Source organism: Chelonia mydas, chromosome 1 (assembly GCF_015237465.2).
Source record: "Chelonia mydas isolate rCheMyd1 chromosome 1, rCheMyd1.pri.v2, whole genome shotgun sequence".
NCBI classification, from domain to species: domain Eukaryota; kingdom Metazoa; phylum Chordata; order Testudines; family Cheloniidae; genus Chelonia; species Chelonia mydas.
In genome coordinates this window covers 136,829,971-136,847,874 of record NC_057849.1, presented here as the reverse complement: position 1 = coordinate 136,847,874, position 17,904 = coordinate 136,829,971, and the positions used below count along the sequence as shown (strand labels likewise).

Sequence of the window (17,904 nt, the reverse complement as noted above, 5' to 3'; positions counted from 1 at the left end):
GTAGGAAACTACACTAGAAAGATGAAATCCATCAAAGTCTGAAGATCACGTGACATTGCCAAGATAATACCAAACATCTGCATTCAAGTTTTTAAAAATGGAAACTAAAAAACAGACAAATTAAACTAATGTTGAGGTTCAGATACCCACACACAGACATTTTGAGTACATGCCTCCCTGAGTACATTAAACTCAGATTTCCTTTGCCTTAAATCACACCACATATGGTACAAAAAAAAAAGGTGAGGGGATATTTTCAAAGGGTACCATGTTAAAAGACTCTGGGAAAATATTTATTCCAGTACTTTGATGTTTCCCCTCATAAAATACCATTGAATCTAACTAAGTCTAATCCAATTTTAGTACCCTTTTCTTGAATGTAGGACAAGGTAGTGTGGTGCATTAGACAGTACACTGGACTGGGAGTCAGAGATGTGGATTCTGGTCCCACCTCACCCATTCATCTCCCCTGTGACCACAGGCAAGTCACTTCAACTGTCTTTGTGCCTCAGTCTCCCCTCCCAACTTTTGTCTGTCTTGTCTACTTAGATTGTAAACTGTTCAGGGCAGGGCCTTGGGGTGTGTATGTGTGTAGTGTGCCTGGCAAACAATCCTTCATCTCTACTGGGGCCTCCAGGAACCACTGAAATTAAAAAAAAAAAAAAAGTGGTTTTAAGGTACTGAAGGTACTTTTCATGAGAGTTAATCACTAAAGCAGCAGTTCTCAAACTGTGGGTTGGGACGCCAAAGTGGGTCACAACCCTGTTTTAACGGGATTGCCAGGGATGGCTTAGACTTGCTAGGGTTTGGGGCCAAGGCCTGAGCCCCACCACATAGGGGCCGAAGCCCAAGCTCAAGGGCTTCAGCCCTGGGTGGTGGGGCTCACATTACAGGCCCCCTGCCACAGGCTGAAACCCTTGGGCTTCAGCTTTGAGCCCCCCACCCAGGGCGCCGGGGTCAGGCTTTGGCCCCCCCACCCAGGGCGGCGGGACTTGGGTGGGCTCAGGCTTCAGTCCCCCGTCCTGGGGTCGTGTAGTAATTTTTGTTGTCAGAAGGGGGTCGCGGTGCAATGAAGTTTGAGAACCCCTGCGCTAAAGGATAGCTGGTAGTCAACACATTTTAGAGAGAGATGAAGATGGATACAGCGGCACAGGAACTGACACTACCAGAGAAGGACAGCCTAGTGGAGAGGGCACTGGACTGGGATGCCTGAAACCTGGGTTTTAATTCACAGACTCAAGTCACAGCCTTCCTGCATGACCAAGCCACTACAGCCCAGACCCACAAAGGTGTTGCAGGAGGAGGGATTTGAACCGGGGCTCCCCCCTCTCAGATGACTGCAGTGGGCTGTGGCACATTCTGAGGCGGTTCCCTCTCCATCTCTCCCTCTGAAGCTGTTCTGCTTTCTATTAAACACTTAAATATGCAGCGAGCCAGAAAGAGCATGAGGAGGACTCCATGCTTCAGGCACTCCCCTGGGAGGTGGGGAACTCCTGTTCAAATCCTCATTCCTCATCAGGAAAATGGGGAATTTGAACCAGGCTCTCCCCCATCTTGGATGACATTCTTTAACCACTGGGCTAAAGATTATAAGGGAGGCTGCTGCTGCCTCCTCCTGCCCATTTTGTGTGGAGTTACGTATGCTCTGAGCACATCTATCGCATCAGGCCCTGCAGGTGATACAGGCACTCCTCTGCTCATCTTCCCCTGTTTTGAGGATCCCTCTAGGGCTTAGGTGTAAGATATGCGTTAGGATGCAGAAACTTAGGTGCCTCGGTGAACTTTGCAGCAAAAATTTAGGCACTGAGTGAGTTTAGGTGCCTCCAGAGTTAGAGTTTGTGGCTCACAGTGGCATATAAATCTGACATTTAGGCATCAAAGACTCTTTGTATAGCTGGGCCTTCCCACCCCGTGCCTCAGTTTCCACATGTGTAAAATGGGGATAACGATACTTACCTCCTGTGCGAGCTAAAGTATAATTATTAATAGGCTCTTCAAACTATTAATACTAAAAGTAACTGATTAGCCAGTCCCTAAAAGTGTGTTTTTGGTTTGTTTTCTAAAACTGGATCTGCCAGCTAGTACTTGCAGCCATTGGACATGTGGCAAGAGAAGCATGAAGTTGTTTGCTCCCCGTCCCTTCCCCTTATTATTGTGAAATTACACCTAATGAAAAATGAACTTCTAACACTTTTCTTCCTAGTCACAATCAATTATCGTACATCGTAAGTTACTTAAAGAAAACATTAATAACAAAAAAAAATGAAGACATACATGCTTCACTACAAATGTAAACAAACTTAAATTTTAGAGTTTTCTGCCCCTTGTGCTAATGAAGAATAACATATTCCTGACCTTCTTAATCCTGAGTCATGGCATTTCTAATTACATTTTTAGGTGCCAGTCCTGTAAATACATCCTGAACTTTACTACTGTGATATGGACTTTGATTGGACTACTCATGGTAGAAAAGCAAAGCACAAATACAGGTGTTTACAGGATCATGTTTTTACTGAGGTGTGTTAGCTAGCACTAAAAAAATGTTACAAAGGTGCAGTGTTGCAAAGGGGTATTTCAGAATACCTACAGATTGTGTTTCACTGTACCTACACAAACTTGTGTTATACCATAAAGATTTGGAACAGTTAGTTGGGTAAGGAGAGCATCAGGAACTACAGGGAATGAGCAACTCATCGAAGTGAGCACTGAGAGCCCTCTACTGACAGAAGACATATTCTCAAAGCTACATTGTAAGAAAATGGCACCTCCAAAGCTCTTGTCTGTCCTTCAACTTATTGTTTGTGTTCACTGAAAACACACCCGTATCAAAGTAAAAGTAACGATCTAGTTAAAAAACAGATGCCTCACAGTTAAGGTGATAATTTATCCTTTAGGTACCCTAGCATGCAGTGTCCTTGGATACGGCAGATCTTATGTATTAGAACAAGAGGCAAAATGGGATGGGTTAAAGAACACAGTTTTAGGCTTCTCTTTTACCTTTTTTGACTTCTGTCATTTAAAGGAAAATGCTTAATATTTTTACGCAGATTTTAGAAAGCAAATATATCTGGTTTGTTTTCTTAACGATCGCAAACAAATTCAATCACTAATATGTACTACATAATTATTGTTAGGATAAATCATAATAACCCCTACTTTGGATCCATTCTGGACTATCTCACAACTTCTTAAAGGGGCACTATACAAGACTGACAAATTCTACCCATTTCCTTATTACCCTTTTTTAAAAAAGACCTATCCTCTACGCCAAAGAAAATATATGACCGCTGTTTTCCTCCCAATGAAAAAGTGATTTTAAAAAGCAGCAATACATCTGTGGTTCCCAAACTTGTTCCGCCGCTTGTGCGGGGAAAGCCCCTGGCGTGCCGGGCTGTTTTGTTTACCTGCCGCATCCACAGGTTCGGCCGATCATGGCTTCCACTACCCGCGGTTCGCTGCTCCAGGCCAATGGGGGCTGCGGGAAGCAGCGGCCAGTACGTCCCTCGGCCCGCACCGCTTCCAGCAGCTCACTACGCTCATCCTGCCCTTAACCATTCTGTCAGCATGCTGGGTATTGAAATGAAATATATCAATTTAAGAATCTGTTCTCTTCTTGTTCTCAAGAATAGAGCAAATAAGCAAAGCAAGGGACTGGCAGGATGTATACAACTAAGGTTGCAAATAAAAACAAAGTTGTCAGTCCTGACAGTGTCATTTTTAAACAGACAATTAAACAAAGCTTGATTCCCCCCACCCTTCTACTTACTGTTACTGCCCCTTCAAAGCATTTATAGTCCAGGGCTGAAGAATTTATTAAAACATTAAAATGTGTGAATTAAAAATGTTAAATACTTCTTAATTGCTCCTTCAGACATGTCATGAAAATCTGCATTGAGGCACAAACAACATAGGCCCTCAATGCTACAAATAGTCATACACATGCTGAACTGCTATGCAGGTGAGTAATCTTGTTGACTTCCATTACAATTAATGTCACATGTAACTCCTTGCAGGACCCTCAGCACTCATGCACAGTACTGTGGCTTTGTTCACGCTAGAGAACTGAGTGAAATTATTACTGTGTTTAAACACAATAGTGCTACAACCCAGGTCAACAACCATCTCCTTGGTTAGTGTGGATAGGGAAGTTTCACCCTCCTACTCATGCTGTCCCAGTCGTGTAGGTAATTATATTATAGTTTTATAAAATGGGTGTAGGATCAAGTGCTCCCCACATCCCCCCGAAGTGTGTTCAAGAAAAGTATTTCATTGCCTCTGAAAAAATATGGCTCAAAGGGTTCTACCGCTTTCCCTGATCGGCACGGGTAAAAGGGATTTTGGTCTTTGAACCGCATTACAAAACAGCGCTAAATTTATTAAGTGCTTTGGGGATCGACTACAGCATGATTCTCAGAAAATAACACCCGTCCTGTCGTGCAGATTCCTGACCAGGACCATGCTGAAAAATGGCTATATCTGGAACAGCCAGCACAGTCCCCAGTGTGGACGTGACCCCTTTGGTTGCTAGAAATGCCATTTGAATTGCAAACGTTCTGAAGAGGAAGTAGAAATTTATTTTTGTTCAACCACTGGCTTGAGGCAGCCACGAAACCTCTGCGGGCCTCGGTTTCGCTCATGTATAAACCCAGCGACAGCCGCGTCCGTCGTGCTAAATGCCCCTACAGAGACCCTTGGATCACCGGCATGTCAGACCCTACGCTCCCCGGGGCGGGAAGAGCCAGGCGCTGCACCCGGAGCTGGCTGTGGGCGCTGAATGATCACTGCGAAATGGCTTGCCGGACACCTTCTTCCTTCCTTGAGCCTTCCAATACGCCAGGCGCAATCGGTCTCCACCGCCCTGGGCCAGTCACCTAAGAAACGCAAATGTGACACGCTCGCCTTTCAGACGCTGCAGGGGCGACGCCAGTAAAAACCCGCGTCTATTTGGGCTGCGCGCTGCCCCGGCCGAAGGGAAGCTCCAGGCCCGGCAGGGTTCGTTGTTGGAGCCAGGTGGCTCCTTCCCAACAACCCGCCCGGTGCCACTCGGGTCGTGCCTGGCCGCTTCCTTCTCTGGCACGCGGCACGGGCCGGCCCGGAGCAAGCCGCGCGCCCCCAGGGCTGCGGGCAGCCGCCGCCGGGGGAAGGGGGCGCCACGCGCTCGGCACAGGGCCGGCTTTGAGGCCCGCCCCGCGCGCTCGCCCGGCGGCTCCTGCTTCGGCTCCCGGGAGGCGCCGCGCGCCCGGGCCAGCAGCCGCTAGTTCTCGCGGCGTGGGCGGGGAGCCGGAGGCTTGCGGTGTCTTCCTGCACAAAGGCGGCGACGGCGGACTGTAGCTATGCGGCGGTTCCATAGTGTAGTGGTTATCACGTCTGCTTTACACGCAGAAGGTCCTGGGTTCGAGCCCCAGTGGAACCAAAGCCTGTGGCTTTGTTTTTGGCTTTGTTTTCCTTCTGGGGAAGGGGGAAGTTAGACTCTTCCCGTTTTTCCAGGCTGGGGATTTAATTAATGAGAGAATTTATAGTAACATTTCTAAATAAATAAACCAGATTGAGGTCTGGGACCTGTGACGCTGCAGCCAGCATGCACTCCAAGGGGGCAGGTCTGCGGCTTGCAGCCAGCGCCGTGCAAGCCAAGCTCCTCTTCCTGCCTTGGGAAGGTAACGAAGGTGTCTGGCAGACTTGCCCCTAGTGCAGCGGGTGTCTAGCTGTGACACTGCGCCGTGCAGAGAGGGCTTGCCAAAAAATGAACACGAGTGCCGGGGACTGGGCTGGGTGGCCGCTCCAGGTCCCGTCCAGTTTCGTGATTCTACGAACACACTTTGTATTCGGGTCTTGTTGCAAAGGGTTTGAAATTGACTCATTTTTCCTTTAAAACAATCTTTGCAAAACGTTTGTCATCAAAATTTGAAACCGAATTGTTTAGTTGATCAAACACAGGGTTTCCGGGAAAGGAAATAGTTTGACAACATTTTCAAGAATGTTTTAGATAAAAAGAAAAACGATTAAAAAGTCTCTTTTTCAAAAGGCAAATGTCTAATAATGAAAAAAGGAATTACTGCTATGTCTGTTATTTTTCAGAAAAAAATGGGTTTTTAAAAAAAGATAATTTTCAGTAAACACTGGTTCAAATTTTTTTGGCCAGCTCTAATAGTGACTCACCTCTCCTCCTATTTGACTTCCTTTTGTAAATTCCCAGGGACACCTACAGCAAGAGTTTATATGTCAAAGAATTATTAGGAAAGCATTTAATGCATTTCATTTTCTGTTAGTGTACTTTTGCAGCTGGTAATAAGGAGGAGAGCCATCATCATATGACCAACTAGCCATCTGTGGCATAAATGCTTTGTAGACAACTGCTGATCCATAGACCACAGATTATGTTCTGTGTCATAAGGAGCAATCCTAGCACTGGAAAATATACCAGTGAACCATTCTTCCCTGGAGAATATACCAGAGGGAATTATTCCAAACTGAGGAATATCTAGGGGAAGAAGCCTAGCATGAGAGGAAGGGTGATCTTGGGCCTGATTCTCCTCTGTCTTGCACCTTGTGTGTCATTTACACCTATGCCAGGTGTGTATCAGACACAACCATTCTGATTTGGTAGCACTTTAAACCCTCTTTGCATGGGTATAAATATCTATACAAAGGCTAAAGCAGTGGCATGGGAGTCAGGCGGTCTGTGTTCTACTCCCAGCTTTTCTACAGACATTCACTGAGTATTACTTCAGGTAAGTTTGTAAGGCCAAAAGTGCTTACGGATTCTGGGTGGCCAGCTGAGGCTTTGCTTTTTAATAGTGATTAGCACCGATAGCCTCCATGTAGGGCCAGATTCTGATAATATCAGTCACATTGAGTAACACCTCATTTCTTGAGTGATCCCCAATGAGGTCAACAGGAATATTTGTGGATTCAAGTGCTACTCAACGTGAATAAGGTAGGCAGAGTCAACCAAAATAAACAGAAGTTACAAGTGGTCAGCACCTTCAGTTCCAAAGCAATTCAAAAAATCAGTTCCAAAGCAATTCAAATTGGGTACCCAAAGTCAGCACCAGCTGATAAATTTTTGGGCTTTAGTCTCTGTGCACTTTAGTTTCCCCATCTGTAAACTGGGGTAATAATACTTTCAGTAGTGTAGTCAAAGGTTAACTCAGATAAACTGAGGTTACCCACTTCTCAGTTGGGGACTGTGGAATTTATCTTCTCATTTGGGGAATATGAAGTTGAGTTTAGGTTAGTTTACCCAATTTTTTTTTTAACCACCACTGAATACTTCCCTCAATGGGGTGTCGTGAAGCTAAATCCATTTACATTTGTAAGGTGATCAGATACTGTGATGACGAGCACTATAAAACATTATGTGGATAAATAAACACAGGAGAACAGATCATAGGGTGCAATCTTGAACTGTTCCCTCCTCCTGTAGTAGAATGGCTGGAGTAGACATGTCTGATCCTCTTTTCATGGTGTGAATCTGGACTGGATTCAGTGGAATTGCCAGTGTGAGTGTAAATCAGGCCTGATGTGTCCTAAGAGGTCTTTTCCATCTCTGGTTTCTATGGACCCTCCTCTTTTGTCCTTATCTGAGCAAAACTTCATGGAGTTCAGTGACAGTTTTGCTCAGTAAAGGACCACAAAATTTGTCCCCTATGATTCTGTGATTCAGACCTCTACAAAGTTAATGTATACTGGTGGGTACAGAACTGATGAGAGATTCCCAGTTTCACTGAGTATATTTTGATTCTGTAACCCGGGAGACAATAGTGAATAGAAACACTGATGCATGCGGCATGGGGAGTGTGCAGCATTATCAGGAAGCGAGGGAAACAGACAGAGGGAGTAGCATCCTGTGCCTCCTCTAAAGAAGGGATGAGTGGTTCTGAGTACTGGTAGCTGCTGTGATAATAACAGTTCTGCTGCTGCCACCACCCACGCACAGACTTCTGCTGCTGAATGCAAATAGCCTCATTGTGACACATGGCGGGGAACACTGAGGTCAGCACAGTAGGTAATTGGTGATATCATCACTGATGGGAAGAAGGCTTCATCCCACCTGCATTATCTAACATAGGTCTCCGTCGGAGAACTGCAGGGCCAGGGCAGTGTTCATGCTACTGTGCTTGTGTCACTTCAGCGAAGGGTCAGCATAGTTTATCCAAGACATAAAGCTAGTTTGTACAGCTTTAAACACCTTTGATTTTATATCCATGTCAATTCACCTGTTCTCAAATATTCCATTGTCTGAATGCTTGGGAAAAGTGCAATTCCCATCACATGTTGTGTCTCCATTTTCCTTTGTGTGTATGGAATTGTTTTTACCCTTGATTTTATCTGCATACAACAAAATCAATACAATATTAAATAAGAGAAACAGAGACTTAAAATCTGGACCATCTCAAATTACATTGGACTGATATTTCTGCATTTAACTTTATTTATAAAAATGCTCCTACATGTTGTATGCAGTGTTGTTGCAGCTGTGTAACCCCAGGATATTACAGAGACAAGGTGGGTGAGGTAATATCTTTTATTGGACCAACTTCTGTTGGCAGGGGCGGCAGGTTTGTATAATTTTTGGTGGTGCCCAGAATGGGTTCAAGTCCTGCCCCGCCCCACACCTGCCTAAGGCTCTGGGAGGGAGTTTGGGTGTGGGAGGGGTGAGGGGTCGGGCTCTGGGAGGGAGTTTGGGTGTGGGCTCTGGGCTGGGGCAGGAGGTTGGGGTGCAGGGCAGGGTGCGGGCTTTCAGAGGGTGTTTGGGGGCAGGCTCTGGGCTGGGGCAGGGGGTTGGGATGTGGGGGGCGGGCTTTGGGAGGGAGTTTGGGTGTCGTGGGAAGGTTCTGGGCTGGGGCAGGGGGTTGGGGTGTGGGAGAGGGTGTGCGGGACTGACTCTGGGAGGGAGTTTGGGTGTGGGGTGTGGAATCTGGGCTGGGGCAGGGGGTTGGGGTGCGGGCTTTGGGAGGGAATCTGGGGGCAGGCTCTGGGCTGGGGCAGGGATGTGGGAGAGGGTGTGGGGGCGGACTCTGGGAGGGAGTTTGGTGTGGGCTCTGGGCTGGGGCAGGGGGTTGGGGTGCAGGAGGGAGTGCAGGGGGCGGGCTCTGGGAGGGAGTTTGAGTGCAGGGTGCGGGCTCTGGGCTGGGGCAGGGGGTTGGGGTGCAGGAGGGGTGCGGAGGCCGGGCTCTGGGAGGGAGTTTGGGTGTGGGCTCTGGGCTGAGGCAGGGGGTTTGGATGCGGCACTTACCTCGGGCAGCTCCCAAAAGCAACCTGCACCCCGCTCTGGCAGCAGCTCCTAGATGGGGAGGCCGGAGGGGTCTCCAGACGCTGCTGCCCGCAGGCACCGCCCCCACAGCTCCCATTGGCCACAGTTGGCAGAGTTGGCGCTCGGGGCGGGGGCAGCGCATGGAGACACCACTCCCCTGCAGCGGCCGCAGGGACATGCCAGCCACTTCCAGAAGCAGAGCGGGCGGGCTGGAAGTAGTAACACCAATACTATCCTTCCACTAAAAGTCAATGACAATCATACCTAATTAATAGGGCTTTAGGCCCTGATCCAAAGCAGGAGTCTTTCCACTGACTTCAACAGGCTTTAGAGAAGGCTCTCACTGTCTTCAGTTTTCAGAGTGGCAGCCGTGTTAGTCTGTATCAGCAAAAACAACAAGGAGTCCTTGTGGCACCTTAGAGACTAACAAATTTATTTGGGCATAAGCTTTCATGGGCTAGAACCCACTTCATCAGATGAATGGAGTGAAAATACAGGAGCAGGTGTAAATACATGAAAGGACGTGAGGTTGCTTTACGAAGTGTGAGAACAATGGTCTGCAATTTAAATTGTCTGATAGTGACTTTTAACGGAAGGATACTATGAGGTAGAACTTTTAGCAAAGGAAGGCTTCTTATGGTGGTTTATTTTTTGGTTCAAGATTTTACAAGTAATCAGCAGATAAATAGCTGCATAGGTCAAATGTGCTGCTTCTTCTAGATTAAGTCATTGCTGCTCTCAATCCTTTGCTCTTTGTGGGCTTGGAAAACATTATAACCAGGGCTGTTTTCTAAGCAAGACAGTTTTTAGAAAAACAAATGTCACCAAGTGTTTATGGTGGGAAAAAATGAAGGGGGAAATATACTATATACACACTATACACGTCGTGCCTTTTAAATAAATTGGTTAGTCTCTAAGGTGCCACTAGTCCTCCTTTTCTTTTTGCGAATAGAGACTAACACGGCTGCTACTCTGAAACCTTTTAAATACTGTTCCTCTTGATATCTTCTCTAGGATGGAGCTTTGATGACTGTAGTAGTGTATGGCTGGCTTGATTGTATTTGGTAAAACCATAAGAGCTAAGGAGAGTAATGTGCTTAATCAGGCATTGCTCAAGTTAATCTCACTCGTTCTCAGAAAGCTGTGCGTGCACTAGGTACCCATTCTTGAAAGACAAAAGAAGAGATGCAGTTCAAGATGGAGAACATCCTGCTGTCTCTTCTTTTCTGCTACAAAGGTATGCACTGTACCTATTTGCAGGCACTTTTGGCTGTTTGTATTTATATTTCTTGTTTCACTCACCCCTCTTTATTCTGTCACTGGCTCTTCTGTAAGTGCTATTGGAGACATAATAATTTGTGTAAAGGAAAAATTCTAGAACCGATGTAATTTATGTACACTTGCATTTGAGAGAGAGAGCGAGAGAGAGAGAATATTTCTCATAACTCTCTGAATACCAAATAATTGCCATTTTAAAAAATTGACATATAATTTGCCAAAATATAAATTTGGACAGGAGACTGTAATGATTCTTAATCAGGGAGTAAATAATAGTTATTTGAAAAATGAGGTACTGTATAATATGAAGGAGCTGGTCTCTCATGAATCAAACCTCTTGATTAAGTGGAGGTTGGTTGTGACCCTTGACAGCATAACATTGCATTTCTGATTATACAAATCCTCATTTCCCCAAAGATTTTTCAGAGGTTTCCAGAACTTGCTGGAAAATCAGAGTTGTAGTGGAAAGGTTTCAAAAGAACTACTCTACTGAATAAAAAAATAGATATCTGAAGAAAATTTGAAAATTATTTACTGATTTTGAAGCTATCCAAAATTTAAGTTTAAGGAAACCATCAATAATAGGAGTTTAATAAGAGTTGCCAAAAGCCAGAAAATGTAGGGGTCACAGCTACCCTCCATCTATCCTTAATTAACCCCATTGTGCCTAGGTATTACCAGCGTTAGCTACAAGGAGATACATTTATAGACTCATTTGAAATTCTGATCCCATTGGAATCAAAGGCAAAACTCCCATTAATTTCACCCCATAATATCTAACCACATTAAGGATCACAAAATTTCAGAAGTCAGAGTATCAGACAATCCAATTCATCCCTCTGAGAATACAAAATTGTTCCTTCCAGTATGTTTTTTATTGTTTTGTCCAGTCTAGTTTTTAAAGTCCGAAACCTATTCATATCCATGTCCATTATTTTAGCCTAATGCATCTTGTGATCAGGAAAGTTTTCCCAAATTAGTCCTGTCTTAATTTCATCCTATTATTCCTTGTTGTAGCTCAGAGTATCTCATACAATAATTTAGTTCCCTTCAGATATTTGTACATTGTTATGATATCTCATATCTCTCCGGTCTTCATTTGCATGTAGCTGACTTGTCAGCCTTCAAATATCCTGGAACTTACGGGTTTAAGCCAAATCTTTAGCATTACTTGACTGGATGTGGAGTAATGTGTTTCTATTTTCCTATGAATCCCAGCACTGCTTCGTTTTGATTGGGCACCCACATTTCTGGATAGAGGTGCAAAAAATTACTTGTGCCATCACTTTCCAAATGTTGCTTTCCGTATTTCCTGTTTTTCTCTCTTTCCTCACGGAAGTGCCTTCTATACTGCACATTTACCTCCTGTACATTAAAATGACTGCGTTCCAGTCTTTTATCCCAATCCCTTAGAATTCCTATCGGCTTCTCCATGTAGCTTACACCATCAAGAAGGTGGCATCAGGTCAGTCACGTAAGCTATGAGCAGTTATCCTGTACTAACCAATTTAGTTGTTCTCTTTAGTTTTACATGCACCTTTTGGTTGGTTCTTATATTTGCAGTGGGCCCTACCAAAGCAGCAGCAGATGTTGCTATGGCAAGCTCTTGTGACTAGTGCCTGAGCAGCTGCTGGTCCCAAATCCATATAGAGATAAAGTGCACACTGAGCTTTCTATTGACACAAATATGTTTTAACGCATTGAATGTGACATGCTTATTCCGCATTCTTCTGTCAGTGTCAGTATATGCATGGAAAAATGAACTCATCCCTACAGTTAAAAAAATGAGCCTCTTCTGAATCAGCTGTGGGTTTAACAACAGCAACATTCAAATCACATTAAGGGCCACCTTAAGTTATACCCAGGCTACCCCAATATATCTAGTGGCGGCAATATACCTTATGACCACCGATACTAAGGAAGAATGGTGTGAATTCCAAGATCAGAGCTGCTCAACATTTCTCAGATGAAAAAAAATTCATTAAAAAGGACCTTTTTTAAAAGCAAAAAAAAAAAGTTTCGACAAACTGTTTTTGAAATTATTTGTTTTTTGCAAATCCGTTTCACAATACCTTTTTATTGAAACATGTATCAAAATCATTACTGAAAACATCAAAAACATCAAAATGTTTGTTGCAATTTTTTCCATTTACCAAAACATTGTAATAATCATTTTGATAGTGGTTTTTGATAACATTTTTTATTTAAAAAATGATTGACTTTTCACACATAAAAATAAAAAAAAAAACCCTAGAACTCTAAAGTGGATCCATTTTGGGTGTTGTGAAACAGAAACAATTTAAAAACTTTGAAGTCTTTCATCATTTTTCATTTTTGATCATCTTCTAATTAAGATGCACCAGAGGTGAAATCCTTGTCCCAACTGAATTCAGTTGCAGTTTTTGACTTCAGTGGGGCCAGGATTTCAATCCAGATATCTAAATTTCCAAATACATATTTGTGTCCTGCCTACCCCAGGTCACAAAATGTGATGTTTATATTATTATTTTCTACTTTGTGTTAAAGGGAAAGGATATGGAACATTGCAATCAGTGCAGATGGTGATGAGAAATCTATTCCCAGCAGGTTTAAAGATCAGAGAGAAGTTTAAAACAAAATAGCATCTCTCTCTTCTTGGGGAAGTAGCTGGTTCAGAAGATGGCTAATGGGATACTGACCTTTCACCATTTATGTCTCTGGTTCAAATCCTGCCCTGGCTGGTAGTTACTGAAATGAACTGGTAGCCTCAGCCCAGGAGATACACATAGCTGCATCACAACTGGCTCCCTTTTGGCTGTGGAGAAAGCATATGAATAAAGTTAGGGTGGGGACCGGGAGTGAAAATGCGCAAGATCTGCAACTGCACTGAGGGGGACACATCAACAGGATTGCAGATAGGAGAACAGGTCCCCCTTATGCCTCACAGCAGCTCTGTTGATGTCTATTGGCAGTCTCTGTAGACCAGCCAAGTGATGCATTGGTGTGAAGACTTCAGGTCAAATTTTGAAAGGGGCCTTGAAACTTAAGAGCTGAAGTCCCATTTTCAAAAGCAAACTAGGTCTTGAGGGACAGATTCTCAAAGGTCATTAAGTGCTTTCAGATGCCGATAGGCACCTAGTAGGATCTTCAAAAGCACCTAGGTGCCTAATTCCCACTGAAAGCAACTTTGTTCAAATCTGCCCCATACACAAGTTACACATTCAGTGGAATTCACCCCTGTGTGGAGGAGCAGCCCAAGACCTCTGCTTCACTTAAGTTCCAGTAAAGCCCTATTTAGAGGTTATAAGTGGCAAAGGTAAGTTTGCTGGGTCCCTCTGCACAGGGGGTGAAATCCTGGCCCGACTGACCACTAAATGCCTAAGTCCCTTTTGAAAAATGGGACACAAGCTCCTAAATCACTTTGGCAGTTTTGAAATTTTTGTCCTGAGTTACTACATTGCAAGCATTTGAACCCTGCAGCTCAGGGCTAAGGCACACAAAATGTACATTGCTGGGGTGCGTGCTGCTTTTGTAGCACCCAAGGAATACGCCCTGGGAAAATATGAGAACCTGACTGAATCTGGTTGCTAAACCTGAACAGAAGGGTCCCCGTAACATGATTCATCCCAGGAGCAGATGGCTAGCTAGTGTAAATCAGTGACTGAATGAAATCAGTGGAGTGTGTCCAATTTACATAAGCTGAGCATCTGGCCCAAAGAGCACATGTTACAGCTGAAATGTCAAAGGACTGAAATATTTGACAAATGGCTGCCAGAGGATTATTGCACATAAAAGGTGAGAACCTGTGCAGAGGGCCAGCAAGAGGCCTATGCACTTAAATGCCATTTAAATACTATGAGTGAAATCCTGGCCCCAGTGAAGTCAATGGCAAAATAGTGGATTTCAACGGACCCAGGATTTCACCCCAGCACACTTGCCCTTTGTCACTTATGTCCTTGAAAAAGGTTGGCCCTCTGCACAGGGGTGAATTGCACTAAACATGTATCAGTGTGATGTTGTATATTTATATAGCATCACTTATCCCCAAAGATCCTAAGGTGTTCATTAGATTTCTACCACACCAATGGAATGAATTCACCTTTGGTAGAGAGGTTAGCAGGTAACCAGGACTGCAAGATATGAGGGGAGGGGAAATTATAAAGAATTGCATTTAATACTGTAATTACAGCAGAGGTATTTGCATTTTTATAGTATTACTTATTCCACAGATACCAAATTAGTCTTAAATTTTGGATTATATCTTATTTATTACATTCATTGTATAAACTACTACATAAATATTTTATACGTTTCTATTTTTTAAAACCCAGATACTCCTTAGTCTTGTTGAAAAATTTGATGTACATTTCAATGGTTTTATAATTTCAGGAACTCATTTGTAAGTATAACACAGCCAAGCATGTGTGAACATCTCAAATATTATCATTTAAGGATGGGAGACATCAAAAGTATGGAAAATATATAGATGTCTTAGGCCTAATTCTGCTTTCATTTGTACCTGTGCTACCCCCCGCCCCCCACTGATGTCAGTGGGGTTACAGGGTGCTGAGTATTTAATTTACTGTGTGCAAAATAGCAAACAGACCCAAAGTTGTTTTTCTTTTCAATAAACACAAACAGCAGAATACTAAGGAATACATTTGGATGGACTTTTACCCATCTGCATAATTATGACTTCTACTAACTTCTCTATAGAAAGGTAGTATGGGCTGGGGTAATAAGCACTGCGTCGGGGAAGTCTCAGATTCTAATCTTGCCTCTGCCACTGATGCTTTGTAAGGCTTTGGGTAATTCACTTCAGCTTTCTATTCCAGTTTCCCTACCTACAAACTGTGTATGATAGTACTTACCTGTGGTCCGTGTACCTCAGAGTGGGGCTTAAGAGGATAAAATAAATAATATCTGTATAGTGTCTTGACCCTTTCAAGTGCTAAGTGTTGTATTAAAAAACTCGATTGAATATATATTTATATTCACATATTTATTTTTTGTGACTTCATATTTATATATTGTGACATTAAAGAGACACTATCAACTTGAAACCAAGTCAGATTCAGAAAATGAATTAGAAGTAGTTTTAGGTACATCACCTATTTCTTTAGTTTTCCTGTCAGTTTTTTGTAGTTTTTGTCATATTTTTTCATTTTAACACGTTTTTCTTTGCCCTGTTACTGTGTGAAATGACTCACAAAAACAAGAGGGGTAACTAACTAACTTACTTGATTATACCGGTGAAACAATTAAATTGATTGTGCCCAAAATATTGCCAAAGACACAAACTATAAAAAGAGAAAATACGATTTACTAATTTCTCTCTTTATGGTCTACTTAGCTGTTATCTACACAAATAATAGGCAGAATATTTCCAAGCAGAAGTGCGATTTTTAGTTTGACGATGTTCATTTAAAGAAGCAAATAAACAAAAATAAACATTCTCCACATGTCTGTGTTTACAATATTTTGATTTGCTTGAGTTTATTTGATCATATAACATGATCTATTTTAATCATGTTTTGTATAATCTAAAAAGGGTTCACTGTTTCATAAATAGATCTTGCATATGTTATTACATCTGTCATAAACCATAATCACTCTTGAAAGTGTGCTCTAGCATCCTTCCAGTGTCGGAGATCCAATATGCACTGCCAGAAGTGATCTTAGTATTATCCATGTTCTTTAAATTTTGTCAATTCTGTTCTTTTCCTTTGACTGAAAATTTGTTTCCTCTTAACAGTATCATTTTAGACTACGCTAAGCTATATGCCTTCCTTCACCAATTAACTCTTTTTTTTTCTAATAACTATTAGAAATTTTATGAGAGGCTGCAACTATCTGCTCCTTTCATTAAATGTGCTGGGTTTTTTATATACCGCATGGCAGTTTACCTCTCTTGTTCCTGACCTAACTCAACTTGCCTTGATCTCCATTAATTGCTTTTAGTCATGTGACAATCTTCAGTGTAAATTTTTTTTAAAAGCTAGATGTTGGGTCTGCAGTGTAAATGCTGCCCAAAATTAACTGTACTTGTCAAAGATCTACACACTGTGATTTCTCCAATTACAAAAGAAAGTTATCCAGAACGTTCAGGGCAGATAAGGTAAGGTGCAGAAGGGGTGATCTGAAACCCCGCCTGGAGCTGAGCCAGCAGTTTTTGCAGAGTCTCAGCTATGGTGCACAGAAGATTATCAATTTGTAATTATTAAGTCTGGTCATAGTGCTTTACAGAACGTAGAATAAGACATAGTTCTTGCCTTGAAGACTGTACAATCTAGATCTAAACCAGACAAGACACAGGACCACAGTACAGAAAAGGGAGGGGGTGGAGGTGGAAAGCAGGGATCAGTGAGTCTACCCTGAGCTGAAGGCTAAAAGTGTGGGGAGAGCAGGACTGCTCAACCAGAGGGACAGTGCCCCAAGGCAGGCTACCTGGTGCTATCCACTAGGTCACAACAACTCACAACTAGGAGCCAGCAGGAATGAGGACAGGGAAGAGACACTCTCCTTCCTGAGGCTGCTCCTTTTCTGCCCCACCCCCTCCCAGCCCCAACCCAATCCTAGTGCTGTGCCTCATGCCTAACCCTCCCATTCACTCAGTGTTCAGCTCTAGGGCAAGAGCACTTCAAGAGGCCATGGCACAAAAATGGCCACACAAGCAACTGACTGTAAGCCTCCAGCACCCCCAAATAAAGCCAGTATAGACGTAGAAAACTGGTGGTGGTTCTTCTTTTCACAAGAATTCATATGACCTGAAATATGACACCAGCATCACTTCTTTTTTGTGTCTAATTCCAAAGTAAATTTTAGAGCTGGTAATAAACAACATTTTTCACAAAAAACTTTTTGCCAACAAAATTATCCCCTTTTCAAAGAAAACTTCTGGAATTCAACATTTTTCATCAAGTTCTATAACTGGTCAAAAAACAGTGACCATTTTTTTTGCAAATGACTATTTTTTCACTGAAAAAAATTTAGAATTTGATTTTTTTTTTTAGGCAAACATTTTGGCAAAAAAAATGTCCCATTTTGGCTGAAAACTTTTGAATTTTGAAAATTTCCAACAGCTTGAATAAAATCCTAACTTCTTCTTATTGAGCTCTTGCTTTTACAGTTCTTAAATTACCTATGAACTGATCAACTACTCACCACAGGCTAAACCTTGTTCTCACTGAATCTCACTCTGACTTCAAAGGGCCCAGAATTTTCCCCATAAAAATAGAAAGAGTGTATAATAATCCATTTAGATAAGTTATTAGAGAATTATAAAGTCAGAAGATATTCAACACTACATTATTTAGATAGGGCCAAAGCCACTAAGTTTATATCTGGATCTAAACACCCCCAAGATTTGGAGTTCTTAGCTCCAGCAGGGGGGT

General features: G+C 42.9%; 1 non-coding gene across 1 annotated transcript; it reads left to right on the top strand.

Moving 5' to 3' along the window:
- Nucleotides 1–5,340: 5,340 nt before the first annotated feature.
- Nucleotides 5,341–5,413, top strand: TRNAV-UAC. Its single transcript has one exon. It is a non-coding gene; the product is annotated as a tRNA-Val (tRNA).
- Nucleotides 5,414–17,904: the final 12,491 nt, after the last annotated feature.